Here is a 16,121-nt window from a genome sequence, read left to right on the forward strand (position 1 = left end):
AACCTTTCCCTTATCCTGGACAGTCTGGGAACCAAAATGGCCCCCAACCTAACTTAGAGCAGTTTACAGGTTGCTGAAGCTCTGCCAGGTGTAGCAGTCCCATAGAACTCAGATCAATAATGTAGAGAGGAGTTCGGGGTAATGCAGTTGTGCAATGGTTCAGCTACAAAGTAAAGCTGGAAAAAGAAATTAGGGAGGCTGGTCTTGTGATGAAGGTGGAAGAGTAGCTTTCAGGAAATTTGGGTGCTATTTTAAGTTTTGCTATAGCCTTTCCATGTGCCAGTGGACAAATGCTATCAGAATCTATTAGCCCAAACTTTTTCAAGATGTTCAGCTAACTGTGGGAGTCTGTTCTGGGTTCCCATTTGAGTCACTAAGGGCATTATTTATAGGGGTGCCATTTTGTTCACTCATCTTTCTCCTCTGCTGCCACTGTCAAAAACATCAATCCAGCCTTGTTGCCCCATTACATCTTGAGTTCATCATATGATATAAAGTCCCATTAGGTCTCTGTGAAGGGGAACATTCACTGCCAACACTGCCCATGATCAGGCAAGGCCATGGCTGGCTTTTTTCCTTCAAGGCACTCCCCTTTTTACAGCCACTCTGGCCCTGCAAAGATCTGTGCCATCGGTGACTCAACCCTCCAGCCAGGTCATGTGTTCAAGCCCACATGTCACAAGGTATATGAAAGGAGTCCAAACAACAGAGGTGGCTTTTGGGCTAGGCAGGGGATCCCTGGGTTCTCCTTGGGTCAGGCTCTCAGGAGTGGGTGGGTGAGGTCAGATTAGATGATCATGGTGGTCTCTTCTGGCCTTACTGTCTGAGAGTCTGGAGTTGGCCTGTCCTCTGCTAGATTCTCCACACCAGAGATGACATTGAGTAATCAGCTCCTCCTTAGGAGTAGATAAGGGAGTACAGGCCCATCCTCTCTACCAGGTTCTGATCCAGGGCCCAGTGGTAAACAGCTAAATCCTACACTCCAGACTGCTATGCAGCTGCCTCCCTGGATCATATTCTACAGTCTGCTCTCTTTCCAACAGGATCTCAAAGAACTGGACACAAAGATAAAGCCTCTGACCTTCAGAGAGTCACAGGTCCCTTCTTAGTTCACTTGGCAAGGTCACTACCACCAGGCTTCGGGCAGAAAGAGCTCCTGCTGTGTTCCTTCCCAGGAGCTCAGAGCATAGATCAGCTCATCTCCACCACCTATCTGCTACTGATCTACTCTGCTCCCCTTTTAAGCTCCTCCTCCAGCCACTGCAAGCTTTGCAGATGTGGCAGGGTGGAGCCACATGGGCCCAGAGCAGCTCTTTAACCCCTTCCTTTCCAGGGTTGGGCTTATACACCCCATCTGAGTCTCCAAGCTCTATCACCTCTTCTTTCATAACTGGAAATCTAATTCAATTTTATCAAGCTTTTGGACTCCTTTCTCTTCACTGATGTTTGAACACTGGACTTTCAGGATGTTTTTTAATAGTTTTCACCAGCAGCTGATATCAAAATAGTCTGCCAGGCCTTTTTTGTTTGTATGGCTTTTTGTTTGTTTTTACTATTCACTGTGTTTGCCAGGCATCTTTTCCCCCGTGGTAGGGAGCTTTTAAGGTCACAGAACACCTTTATTTATCTAATTCATATTTTTCCTTAGAAAAAAGTTCCCTATTCTGGGTAAACTATTGATGTTACAGATTTCTCATTTTTATAGACGCCTTTTTTTCAGCTGTCAATATTGATGCAACCTGTCAGATTCTGCTGCATCATCTCCACTCTTGTTTCACAGAACAAGTATCCTGAAACAAATGGATCTGCAAACTATTGGGAAAACAGAATGTTTATTTCACCTGTTGGAGTTCACATCTTCATATGGAATTCATATCATATTCTTTTCTGTGGTACATGATCAACAGAACAGAGTCTTTTTCTAAAGCCCATCAAAATCAATAGGCGTTTTTCCATTGGCTTCAGTGGGCGTTGGATGAGCCCCAGCTTGGAAACTTAACTGTATCTGCATCATAAATATGTATCAACAACCAATCTGAAGGCAAAATGGTCTATTTTTCATCATTCAATCCTGGTTAGTAATCAAATGGGTTCAATATGATTTCCCCATGGATTTTATTTGCACAATGTGAGGTTTTACACTAGAGATAAGCTACTTAATTACATCCATATGTCAGTTCCTGGCAATAAAATACAAAGTGTCTACATGCTTTGGGTAGCTGCGGTTGTTCTGCATAAGTTGACAGTAAGTTGCCATCTCCATCTTGTGTTATGACATTCTGGACAGTATTGTCCTAGCAAGATTGATTTGTCTGTCACATTACCCAGAAAAACTTGAAACAAGAAGAGCATCTGATGATGCAGGAGGAGGCTGTCTGCAGGATTTATATCAGGTCCCATCTCCAGTTTGACCTTTATTTTTTTTTTTTAATGGTGGATATGTGGAATTTCAAAGACAATGTACACAATTCTAGGGGGGGAGGGATAGCTCAGTGGTTTGAGCACTGGCCTACTAAATCCAGGGTTGTGAGTTCAATCCTCAAGGGGGCCACTTAGGGTTCTGGGTCAAAAATCTGTCTGGGGATTGGTCCTGCTTTGAGCAGGGGGTTGGACTAGATGACCTCCTGAGATCCCTTCCAACACGGATATTCTGTGATTCTAATTCCCATTAAAATCAATGGTAGCTATTTCAGTAGGAACTGCATGTATTAATTAGACAGCAGAATTTAACTCAATATGTTTTACATATGTGCAGATCATCTTACCAAATATGGCAGAAAATTTGCATATGCTCTAATCACTATAGAGAGGGTGTTTCCAAAAGTTTCAGAGATGGGCCAGATCCTCAGCCTCGGTAAATCAGTGTTGCTCTATTGACATGAACGGTATTATACAAGTTTATGCAAGCCAAGGATCTGGGCCTCAGTGTTGTTTAGAGGACATTCTTACCTACTATTAAGTCTGCAAATCTAGCCTGGAAAATCTGACAATATCAGCCTTCTTGTTTCTAGTTACACTGTAATCGCTATGAGAACAACATCTTTAGTTATTTTGGTGTTTCTGCTTATCATCTTCCCTGGAAAGAAAAAGAATGAGGGTGAAAATTTAGCTCAACTTCTTCAAACTTAAAAGCTTGATTTTGATTTTTACTCTGCTGACCTGTCCCAAGGTCAGTGGCAAAGGATACTGGTCTAGGACTCCCTGAGTGAAATTCTAGCCTCTTCAAAGTCAATGGGAGTTTTGCTACTGACTTCAATGGATCCAGATTTCAGCCCTTGACTTATGTGTTGCCCCTCTAGACTATGTTCTCTTCCTTAGAAGAAATTTCATGGAAGATGAAAGGAGACATATTCTATTAGATGTATTTTGCCTTTAGTATTTTGAAATTTTATGGGCCAAATCCTGCTTTAAATCCAAATAACCCCCCTGAAATCAGTGGACTTGCACAATTGTAAATGACAGCAGAAGTTGGCTCTCTGAATGTGGTTCAGACAAAAATTGCCATCCTAAAACATGCATTCAAAGAAGGAGACACTGAGTACATACAATGTGAAAACACTTTTATGAGCATTTCTTCCAGTGTATACACTTTAGAGGTCTAAAATATGCTGAGTTGTTTTAATGGTATGTTCTTAGATGATGTGCACTGTTAGTCTGGGGGGGGGGGGGTTTGGGGGGAACAGAAAAAGTAATAGGAAATATGTGCCAAACATATGCAGAAATAAAAACGTTTCCAGACTGGAGCTTCCTTATTGTTTTAGCATCAGTCCTAGAAAAATATATATTTTGGCCAGCGGTCTTTGATTGAACCCACATCTAGGGTAGACGTTATTGCAATAACATAGGGCCAAATGTAAGCTGCTGCAATGCCATTGACTGCATTGGCTTATGCCTGTCACGAATATGGCCAATGGCAAATACGACACTGCACAATTAATGGCAGCATAAATTAAACAATAAAGTGCACTCAATTGAACTGCAAGTGTCAAGTCAGTGGAAGCATTGTAAAAAGTTGAATGTTAGGCTGAAGTCTGAAACCAACCACAGATTTCCATTTGTGTAATAGCTTTAAAACAGAATGTATTTCTTACTCCTAGGTAACAGATTTTTTTTTTAAATGTGTAAAAGCTACAACATGCATTGGCCAGGCTAGGTACAGTTTAACTTAATATATAACAGTATGCAGGTCTGGATTCCATATAAATCTTCAGTGCTCTGCTATGGAGAAATATGCACATGATCTAACACAGTATTTCAAAAATACATGGGTTGATAGGCACTATAATAACTATCCAGTCTGATTTTCTTTAAAAAACCATTATTTTTACCATGCAAACAGAATGCAATTTTCTGTAGCATTTCTGACTAGTATGCAGACATTTGCAAATAATTAAACTCATATTTTAAATGTGCCAACTTTCACTTACAAGAATGTGCAATCATTGTCTAGAGAAGGGACGTGTCGGAGCACTTATCTGTAAAATAAATTGTTGGGAAGAAATGTAAACATTTGTGGAAATGGGCATAATGCCTTCCATCCTGAAGGCATGTTCTAATATCAGGGGCACCATTGTGTAGTGCAGAACAGCAGCTACTGTGCATGTCAATATGTGCCTGGAGATCATATCTGATCACAATTAGATCCTGACTGTTAAACTGTGTTTTCAGTAACACCTGATAGTCCACTATCTCTATCAGGCTATTGTTGGGATTCTATAATTGTATATTTTTCCAGTAATCCAGATGGCATTATTACAAATTGGCCTATTGTGGCAATATGAAAACATGACCTCCTTTTTTCCTTAAAATATTCTGCTTTCTTAACTCTTTGCACCATGAATACTATATTGTATTTTTTTTTTTAATTACAAGTGAGTTTGTGGTGGGAAAAGTATGGTCAAGTGCTGTATGGTCCAGGGGCATAGGAGCCTTAGAATCATGAGATCCAAATTTTAGCCTCAACTCTGACAGTGACTTTCTCTGTGGCCTCAGAACGCTCACTGTTCATCAGCGTGACTATCTAAAGGGTTTACAAATGTGCCTCAGTTTCCCTATTTGTAAAATGGGGATCAAAACACCTACTTCACATGCTTTGGGCACAGAAAGTATTATTAAAATGCTGGGTTTTTTAGGTTCAAATATAACAACAAACTTACCTGTATATATCTTTGCACATTGGAAAGGCTCTCACAAGGAATTAACTAAAGATCACATCATATATAAGAAAGGGTGTTGCTCTCTTTCACACACACAAGCTTATTGAGTTTGTGTAAACCCCTTTTCTTTTTTCATGGTGTTCAGCCAAAAATGGTTTACTGCTGTAATTACAGGTTTCAGAGTAGCAGCCGTGTTAGTCTGTATCCGCAAAAAGAAGAACAGGAGTACTTGTGGCAAAAACAGATTGACAGAGCCAGACTAGTACCCAGAAGTCACCTCCTACAAGACAGGCCCAACAAAGAAAATAACAGAACACCACTAGCTGTCACCTTCAGCCCCCAACTAAAACCTCTCCAGCGCATCATCAGAGATCTACAACCTATCCTGAAAGATGATCCTTTACTCTCACAGATCTTGGGAGACAGACCTGTCCTCGCTTACAGACAACCCCCCAACCTAAAGCAAATACTCACCAGCAACCACACATCACTGAACAAAACCACTAACCCAGGAACCTATCCTTGTAACAAACCCCGATGCCAACTCTGTCCACATATCTATTCAAGTGACATCATCATAGGACCTAATCACATCAGCCATACCATCAGGGGCTCGTTCACCTGCACATCTACCAATGTGATATATGCCATCATGTGCCAGCAATGCCCCTCTGCCATGTACATTGGCCAAACCGGACAGTCTCTACGCAAAAGAATTAATGGACACAAATCTGACATCGGGAATCAAAATACTTCAAAAACCAGTGGGAGAACACTTTAACCTGTCTGGTCATTCAGTGACAGACCTGCGGGTGGCTATATTACAACAGAAAAACTTCAAAAACAGACTCCAACGAGAGACTGCTGAGCTGGAATTGATATGCAAACTAGACACAATCAACTCCGGTTTGAATAAGGACTGGGAATGGCTGAGCCATTACAAACATTGAATCTATCTCCCTGTAGTGAGTCGGTGTGGCTCCCCTCCTGCCCAGAAGAGGGAGCCCACGTGCAGACCCCAGAGTGGGTGGGACCACCACCGCCTGTCCCCGCCCCCCGGAAGTCAAGGGGCGGGACAGGAAGTATAAAGGCCGGCCGCCAGAGCTCAGTCGGCGGCCAGCCACCGCAGGGAGTAGACGTGTGGCCGGGAGCTCCCGGCCAGGAGACCGCTGAAGACCGAGGCCTGGACCCTAGCTGGCCCGAGCTACCCCGGGCACGCTACAAGGAGGAGCCACCGGAGCCCGCCTGCTCCTGTCACTGGGAGAATCCCTGGGAACCCCACCCCACCAACCCTGAGGGTGAGACTGTACCCGAACCCCTCCGCCCCTGCTGCTACCCAGAGGAGCCGCCTGAGGACCGTTGGCCTGACTTCCCGGCAGAGCTACCGGACCTGCCACCGAGCCCTGGCAGAGAGGAGCCCATGCAGATGGACTGGCCCGAGCCCGGCGCGACGAACAAGGTAGGCTTTGAGGGGGATCATGGAAGTAGCCCGGGGGTAGCCGACCCCGGTCCGGCTGCAGACGAATGTGAGCCAATGTCAGTGTGTTGCGGTCTGGATACCCCACTGACCAGCAGCGGCAGCAACCGCTGCTAGGGCCCCGGGCTGGAACGCAGTGGAGTGGGTGGGCCTGCGTTCCCCCCTGCCACCCTCCGCTCATGGGTGGCAGGCTTCCCCTTCACCCAACGCTCGGCTACAGCAGCCTAGGCATACTCTGCTTCTGAACTGTCTGCCCGCTCAGCCCCTGTAAACAAGGGCCTGAGCTAAACTGTGTTTGCCCCGCCCTGATCCAGGGCCTGGGCTCTGAACTGTCTGCTCGCTCAGCCCCTGCAAACAAGGGCCTGAGCTAAACTGTGTTTGCCCCGCCCTGATCCAGGGCCTGGGCTCCTGAACTGCTTGCTCGCTCAGCCCCCTGCAGTCAAGGGCCTGAGCTTTAACTGTGGTTGCTCCGACCCTGCACCAAAGAGCCGGAGTTTCGGGACTAACTGACTGCTTGTTCCCACAGTAGTGAGTCGGTGTGGTTCCCCCCCTGCCCGGAAGGGTCGAGCCCTGGCTAGGACCTACTACACTCCCCTTGTAAGTATGCTCACACTTCTTATCAAACTGTCTGTACTGGGCTATCTTGATTATCACTTCAAAAGTTTTTTTTTTTTTTTCTCTTAATTAATTGGCCTCTCAGAGTTGGTAAGACAACTCCCACCTGTTAATGCTCTCTGTATGTGTGTATATATCTCCTCAATATATGTTCCATTCTATATGCATCCGAAGAAGTGGGCTGTAGTCCACGAAAGCTTATGCTCTAATAAATTTGTTAGTCTTTAAGGTGCCACAAGTACTCCTGTTCTTCTTTTTGCTGTAATTACAGCCGCTGTTTCTACTTGCTCAGGGTTGATATGGAAACATTCCCAGACAAGGTGGCAGTGTAGAGCCTTGAGTGACTGCAGAGAAGTAGTTGCTGTTTCAGAGGGAGTGCAGGAAGTTGTTAACCATGCTCAGTAGCTATTCCGAAGCTAGTATGGAAAGCTTCATTAAGGGCAAACATTCCTGCATGTACACAAATACACTGCCCCCCTCATCCCTGGCCAGTTAAAACCTAGAAGCTCCTGGCAAATCCATAGTGAGTTCTGCACCAGTCAGATCAAGCCCAGTTCTATTGGAGAAGATAGTGCTGCCCGGAGTAACTTAGACTGAATCTGTGGGTTGAATCTCAATACAGTTTCCTGGAATTTTACAGAAGTCAGTGGGATTGAGCCTGGAAAAACACCATAAAGGAGGAATCACAGACTGGAGGCCAAATGTCTTCATGAACTCAGTTGAACATCATTGAACCAAAGACAGTGTGTGAGCCAAACAGCTACAGTAATTCCCAAGTTCTTTTTCTGTCTTATTTGAAGTTGTGTATGTGTTCAATAATGTGGATACTGAAACAACTGGTTATATGGTACAGCTAAATGTTTTACTTAATTGTCAGGGTAGTCTACGTAAAAGCAGAAGATCTGTCAGATGTCCCAATCCTTGTATTTAATTTGTAAAGTATTATAAATAAATATATAACTGGGTTTTGGCCCTGTGTTATATTCTTCATTTTAAATGAAAAGAACAAATCTCTAGTTACTGCTGTTAGTCTAGCTAGGGTGCATTGTAAGGCCTTGGCTACACTTACCAGGTAGTTCGACGGCTGGAAATCGAAGTTCTGGGTTCGACTTATCGCGTCTAGTCTGGACGCGATAAGTCGAACCCGGAAGTGCTCGCCGTCGACTGCGGTACTCCAGCTCGGCGAGAGGAGTACCGCGGAGTCGACGGGGGAGCCTGCCTGCCGCGTGTGGACCAAGGTAAGTTCGAACTAAGGTACTTCGACTTCAGCTACGTTATTCACGTAGCTGAAGTTGCGTACCTTAGTTCGAATTGGGGGGGGTAGTGTAGACCAAGCCTTACTGCTGTGCTGAAAGGTTTATCTTTAGAGTGTTATTCATAAAAGGAATTTGAAATGTATTAATTGTGTGTGTGCGCGCACGCGCACATAACTGTTTTATTGTAAAAACTGGCACTGGATTCTTAAGAGAATCCAGTGCCAGTTTTTTTGCGAACAGGGGCTGCTAACAGGGAGTTTCGCAAGGGAGTTCTCCAGGTGAAGGAGGAGCAATACAGCAACCTTTTGGGGTAAGTGACTGTCTGTAGTGTGTGTTTGTTTGTGTTTGAGGGTTACTTGCTGTGTGCTGAGCTTGTGTTTGTCAGTCTGTTTGTTTGTTTTGGTTGTTTGAAGGACCGTGTGCTGTGGCTGGCAGTTGGAAGCTGTGAGCTTCAAAGGAAGGTTTGAAAGCTAGAAGCCTCTGGTAAGTGGCTGAGCCTTAATCAGTGGGCGGGGCATTCATACAGGCCAGGGCTTTATAAAGCAGCGCACAAGCGACCAGGGAGCTTTGCGAACAGGGGCTGCTAACAGGGAGTTTCGCAAGGGAGTTCTCCAGGTGAAGGAGGAGCAATACAGCAACCTTTTGGGGTAAGTGACTGTCTGTAGTGTGTGTTTGTTTGTGTTTGAGGGTTACTTGCTGTGTGCTGAGCTTGTGTTTGTCAGTCTGTTTGTTTGTTTTGGTTGTTTGAAGGACCGTGTGCTGTGGCTGGCAGTTGGAAGCTGTGAGCTTCAAAGGAAGGTTTGAAAGCTAGAAGCCTCTGGTAAGTGGCTGAGCCTTAATCAGTGGGCGGGGCATTCATACAGGCCAGGGCTTTATAAAGCAGCGCACAAGCAACCAGGGAGCTTTGCGAACAGGGGCTGCTAACAGGGAGTTTCGCAAGGGAGTTCTCCAGGTGAAGGAGGAGCAATACAGCAACCTTTTGGGGTAAGTGACTGTCTGTAGTGTGTGTTTGTTTGTGTTTGAGGGTTACTTGCTGTGTGCTGAGCTTGTGTTTGTCAGTCTGTTTGTTTGTTTTGGTTGTTTGAAGGACCGTGTGCTGTGGCTGGCAGTTGGAAGCTGTGAGCTTCAAAGGAAGGTTTGAAAGCTAGAAGCCTCTGGTAAGTGGCTGAGCCTTAATCAGTGGGCGGGGCATTCATACAGGCCAGGGCTTTATAAAGCAGCGCACAAGCGACCAGGGAGCTTTGCGAACAGGGGCTGCTAACAGGGAGTTTCGCAAGGGAGCAGGAAGGGAGCAGGAAGGGGGCGAGGGTCCCTTGCCGGTTCCATCTGTTTTCTCTTGATTCCCCTTAATACCTATAAAGCAACTACATTCTAACTGTTTGCTTAAACAACCCTTTCAGCTGACAGGGGGCTGCAGACGGGAGTTTGACAGAGGGAGGCTTACGATGGTTAGGAAGACCCGCAACACCTGTGCCAGCACTGCTACTGTCTCCTCCACCTGTGCCTGTAGCCAGACAGAGTGCCTAAGCATGGATGCCTCTACCCAGATCCTGGTGTGGTTTTGCAAAGACTGTAACTTGCAATTTCCACTTACGGATATCCAGGCTGGGGGGACCATCCAATGTGAAAGGTGCCTGCTGGTGAAATCTCTCAGGCAGCAGGTGAGAGAGCTACAGGAGGAGGTGGCTAGGTTGAGGAGCATCCGTATCCACGAGCAATTCCTCGACAGTGTCCATGTGGAGACAGCTGAGGTAGCTGTCCCAGTACACAGGACTGCTGATACACCACTGGTGGAGGAGGAGATGGCTCAGGGTGGACGCTGGCAGCTGGTTACTTCTGGCAGCAGGCAGTGCTCCACCCTTGCTCCGAACCCTCCTGCCGTGGTTATAGGTAACCGTTATGCTCTTCTTGATACAGGAAAGAAGGAATCACTCCCTACAGTAAAGGAGGAGAAGCCTCGTACCCCTAAGGCTGGAGAGTCTGCTGCCACCACTGCGAATAGGAAACGTAGGGTAGTGGTGGTCGGAGACTCTCTGCTGAGGGGGACGGAGGCGCCCATCTGTCGCCCTGACATTTCATCTCGAGAGGTATGCTGCCTGCCGGGGGCCCGTATCCGAGACGTTACGGAGGCATTGTCGAGGATTATCCGGCCCTCTGACTACTACCCCATGCTACTCATCCATGTGGGCACAAATGATACTGCGCGGTGTGACACTGAGCGGATCAAGAGTGACTACAGGGCTCTGGGAGCACGGGTGAAGGAGTTTGGAGCACAGGTGGTATTCTCTTCAATTCTTCCTGTTAAAGGTAGGGGCCCGGGCAGAGACAGATGCATCATGGAGGTGAATGCCTGGCTGCGAAGATGGTGTCACCAGGAGGGCTTTGGCTTCCTAGACCACGGGATGCTATTCGAGGAAGGACTGCTAGGCAGAGATGGCGTTCACCTTTCGAGGAGAGGGAAGACCCTATTCGGACACAGACTGGCTAACCTAGTGAGGAGGGCTTTAAACTAGGTTCGACGGGGACAGGTGAGCAAAGCCCACAGGTAAGTGGGGAACATGGAGACCGGGGAAATGAGTCGGAAACAAGAGGGAGTGTGGGCTATATTGGCAGAGAGAAAGGAGAGTCAGGAAAAAACTGGGAGGAAAGATCAAACCAGTATTTTAGATGCCTATATACAAATGCGAGAAGTATGGGGAATAAGCAGGAAGAACTGGAAGTGCTAATAAATAAATACAACTATGACATTGTTGGCATCACTGAAACTTGGTGGGATAATACACATGATTGGAATGTTGGTGTGGATGGGTACAGCTTGCTCAGGAAGGATAGACAAGGGAAAAAGGGAGGAGGTGTTGCCTTATATATTAAAAATGTACACACTTGGACAGAGGTAGAGATGGACATAGGAGACGGAAGTGTTGAGAGTCTCTGGGTTAGGCTTAAAGGGGCAAAAAACAAGGGAGATGTCATGCTAGGCGTCTACTACAGGCCACCTAACCAGGTGGAAGAGGTGGATGAGGCTTTTTTCAAGCAACTAACAAAATCATCCAAAGCCCAAGACTTGGTGGTGATGGGGGACTTCAACTATCCGGATATATGTTGGGAAAATAACACAGCGGGGAACAGACTATCCAACAAATTCTTGGACTGCATTGGAGACAACTTTTTATTTCAGAAGGTTGAAAAAGCTACTAGGGGGGAAGCTGTTCTAGACTTGATTTTAACAAATAGGGAGGAACTCGTTGAGAATGTGAAAGTAGAAGGCAGCCTGGGTGAAAGTGATCATGAAATCATAGACTTTGCAATTCTAAGGAAGGGTAGAAGGGAGAACAGCAAAATAGAGACAATGGATTTCAGGAAGGCAGATTTTGGGAAGCTCAGAGAGCTGATAGGTAAGGTCCCATGGGAATCAAGACTGAGGGGAAAAACAACTGAGGAGAGTTGGCAGTTTTTCAAAGGGACACTATTAAGGGCCCAAAAGCAAGCTATTCCGCTGGTTAGGAAAGATAGAAAATGTGGCAAAAGACCACCTTGGCTTAACCACGAGATCTTGCACGATCTAAAAAATAAAAAGGAGTCATATAAAAAATGGAAACTAGGACAGATTACAAAGGATGAATATAGGCAAACAACACAGGAATGCAGGGGCAAGATTAGAAAGGCAAAGGCACAAAATGAGCTCAAACTAGCTACGGGAATAAAAGGAAACAAGAAGACTTTTTATCAATACATTAGAAGCAAGAGGAAGACCAAAGACAGGGTAGGCCCACTGCTTAGTGAAGAGGGAGAAACAGTAACAGGAAACTTGGAAATGGCAGAGATGCTTAATGACTTCTTTGTTTCGGTCTTCACCGAGAAGTCTGAAGGAATGCCTAACATAGTGAATGCTAATGGGAAGGGGGTAGGTTTAGCGGATAAAATAAAAAAAGAACAAGTTAAAAATCACTTAGAAAAGTTAGATGCCTGCAAGTCACCCGGGCCTGATGAAATGCATCCTAGAATACTCAAGGAGCTAATAGAGGAGGTATCTGAGCCTCTAGCTATTATCTTTGGAAAGTCATGGGAGACGGGAGAGATTCCAGAAGACTGGAAAAGGGCAAATATAGTGCCCATCTATAAAAAGGGAACTAAAAACAACCCAGGTAACTACAGACCAGTTAGTTTAACTTCTGTGCCAGGGAAGATAATGGAGCAAGTAATTAAGGAAATCATCTGCCAACACTTGGAAGGTGGTAAGGTGATAGGGAATAGCCAGCATGGATTTGTGAAGAACAAATCATGTCAAACCAATCTGATAGCTTTCTTTGATAGGATAACGAGCCTTGTGGATAAGGGTGAAGCGGTGGATGTGGTATACCTAGACTTTAGTAAGGCATTTGATACGGTCTCGCATGATATTCTTATCGATAAACTAGGCAAATACAAATTAGATGGGGCTACTATAAGGTGGGTGCATAACTGGCTGGATAATCGTACTCAGAGAGTTGTTATTAATGGTTCCCAATCCTGCTGGAAAGGCGTAACGAGTGGGGTACCGCAGGGGTCTGTTTTGGGACCGGCTCTGTTCAATATCTTCATCAACGACTTAGATATTGGCATAGAAAGTACGCTTATTAAGTTTGCGGATGATACCAAACTGGGAGGGATTGCAACTACTTTGGAGGACAGGGTCATAATTCAAAATGATCTGGACAAATTGGAGAAATGGTCTGAGTTAAACAGGATGAAGTTTAACAAAGACAAATGCAAAGTGCTCCACTTAGGAAGGAAAAATCAATTTCACACATACAGAATGGGAAAAGACTGTCTAGGAAGGAGTACGGCAGAAAGGGATCTAGGGGTTATAGTGGACCACAAGCTAAATATGAGTCAACAGTGTGATGCTGTTGCAAAAAAAGCAAACATGATTCTGGGATGCATTAACAGGTGTGTTGTGAGCAAGACACGAGAAGTCATTCTTCCGCTCTACTCTGCTCTGGTTAGGCCTCAGCTGGAGTATTGTGTCCAGTTCTGGGCGCCGCATTTTAAAAAAGATGTGGAGAAACTGGAAAGGGTCCAAAGAAGAGCAACAAGAATGATTAAAGGTCTTGAGAACATGACCTATGAAGGAAGGCTGAAAGAATTGGGTTTGTTTAGTTTGGAAAAGAGAAGACTGAGAGGGGACATGATAGCAGTTTTCAGGTATATAAAAGGGTGTCATAAGGAGGAGGGAGAGAACTTGTTCACCTTAGCCTCTAAGGATAGAACCAGAAACAATGGGTTTAAACTGCAGCAAGGGAGGTCTAGATTGGACATTAGGAAAAAGTTCCTAACTGTCAGGGTGGTTAAACACTGGAACAAATTGCCTAGGGAGGTTGTGGAATCTCCGTCTCTGGAGATATTTAAGGGTAGGTTAGATAAATGTCTACTAGGGATGGTCTAGGCAGTATTTGGTCCTGCCATGCGGGCAGGGGACTGGACTCGATGACCTCTCGAGGTCCCTTCCAGTCCTAGAATCTATGAATCTATGAATCTATGAAAGAGGAGAAAGTGAATACCATTATAATTTCTATTTTTAGTATTTAGAGGATATCTATAGAAAATCCAGCTGTAGCCTCTTGCAAGGATAGGAATTCATGGTCTGTGCAAATACTTTGTCAGAGGAATTCTGTAGTAAGTAAATTAACCTACTTCTCCTCTATGTAGGTTATATTTGCACCAGAAGCTATCAACTACTGCCCTAAGTAAGAATTAAGATGAGCTATTGACGTGCTAAATGATTCCGCTGTGCTGTCCATGATTCCAAATTGACAGCGAAGTACTAAGAATTATGAGTGTTCTAAGCAGACAAGAAACCTAAATTGTTCCATAGAAATAAAAAGTCACAATTACTATAAAGAAATGTAGCATGGAGGTATTTAGCCCCAAATAATGAGATCCCCAGCTAGTGTAAATCAGTATAGTTCCATAGACTTCAATACAACTGACCAGCTAAGCCAATTTATACCAGTTAAGGATCTTGTCTGTTACACTGAATGGCTGCAGAAAGTGATTGTGAGATAAAGAATTCTTTGCCATTAGGTGACTTATCCAATTGAAGGCCACACAAGTGGCAACTAAGGTGGTCAGCTCATGATGGCTGTTTGATAGTTCATGAAATGGTTTGGTGGTCCCAACTTCCTAGTCCTTAATGAAAAGTTACTCGTATCACTAGAGAGGGTTGGAAATTGATGAACTTTTTTTTTTTGTCAAAAAATAGAAGCTCATTGAAACCAAAACTGTTCTTGAAGTAGCATCAGTTTCAACGAGTCTCCTGACATGAAGAATTTTTGGAAAAAAAGAAGTTTTGAAATTGACAAAAGTCCTGTTCAACATTTTCAAACCCAAAATTTTCAGGTTTTTTTTAGTCAAAATGATTTTATGGTTTGAAATTAATAAATGTAGACTAAAAACATTTTTAAGTCAAAATCAAAATAAAACATTTGAAATAATCAAAACGTTTTGACAGACCCAAACCCAGAATTTTCAATTTGTGAACATTTTTAATAGTTCAACTTTTTGTCCTGATTCAATAAGGGAAAATTGTGGGATATCTCAAAATTTTTTTACAGAATGAGAGCCATTTCCCACCTAGCTGTATTAAACACAAAAACCATGATTACAAGTGATTCTCTTGTTGGCAGTAGGGAGAGTGAGAACTGAATGAGTAGGGTGGCTGCAAAATTCAAAGTCAGGTGAAGACACAATTTAATGGCAGTATTGATATGCATTGATGCTGTCTATGCTAATGGTCGGTGTTTCTCCCCTGCTGGGTCCCATCTCCTGTACGAGACCGCCTAAGGCAATCACAGGGGTCGTGAGGCAGTGAAAATGTTAATACCATCTACAGGAAAGAAAATCTCACTCCCGCACACCCTTACCCTTCAAGGTCAAGTATTCTTTCTCAATCGCTTGAAACACAAACTAATTCTAGAAGTTTACCATTATTATCATGGACACATTTTTTACTTTTACAGTAAATGTAAGAGGGTCATGATTTAAAAAAAAAAAAAAAAAAAACTTTGACTATAGATAAATAGGACATCAGTCTCAAGCTGGCAACTAAATGCTGTCCATGAGCACTGGCTTCACAAATGAACGTTGCTACCGCAAACCTTTAATTATAGCAAACAAACCTGCTGTCTCTTTGGGAGTTTATTATGCATGTGCTCACCGTTTACTATATGGTGTTACTCTAACACACAATTTGGGTGACATTCTGCACTTGTTTACACTGCTGTAGATCTGAAGAGATTCAAGTTATACCTAAATAGCCAAAATCAAAACATGGCCCTTAATAAGGAATTTCCCCAGAAATGATCATCATAGCGAAGAAATAGTGAGTTCTAATCCTGGTGCTGACGATGACTTCCTATTCTATGCTTAAATAATAATCATTTTAAACCATAAACCATCCTTTGGAACAGTTTACCAAGGGCTGTGGTAAATTCCCATCATGGGGAGCTTATAAATCAAGATTGGATATCTTTCTAAAGAAGTTAGCCCAATAAATGATATTACCTCACTCACCTTGTGTCTCTGACAGATATTCTATAGTTTAACCACAAGTTTATGTATTTTGGGAGAAATTCTATG

The sequence above is a fragment of the Malaclemys terrapin genome, chromosome 1 (assembly GCF_027887155.1).
Source record: "Malaclemys terrapin pileata isolate rMalTer1 chromosome 1, rMalTer1.hap1, whole genome shotgun sequence".
NCBI classification, from domain to species: Eukaryota; Metazoa; Chordata; order Testudines; family Emydidae; genus Malaclemys; species Malaclemys terrapin.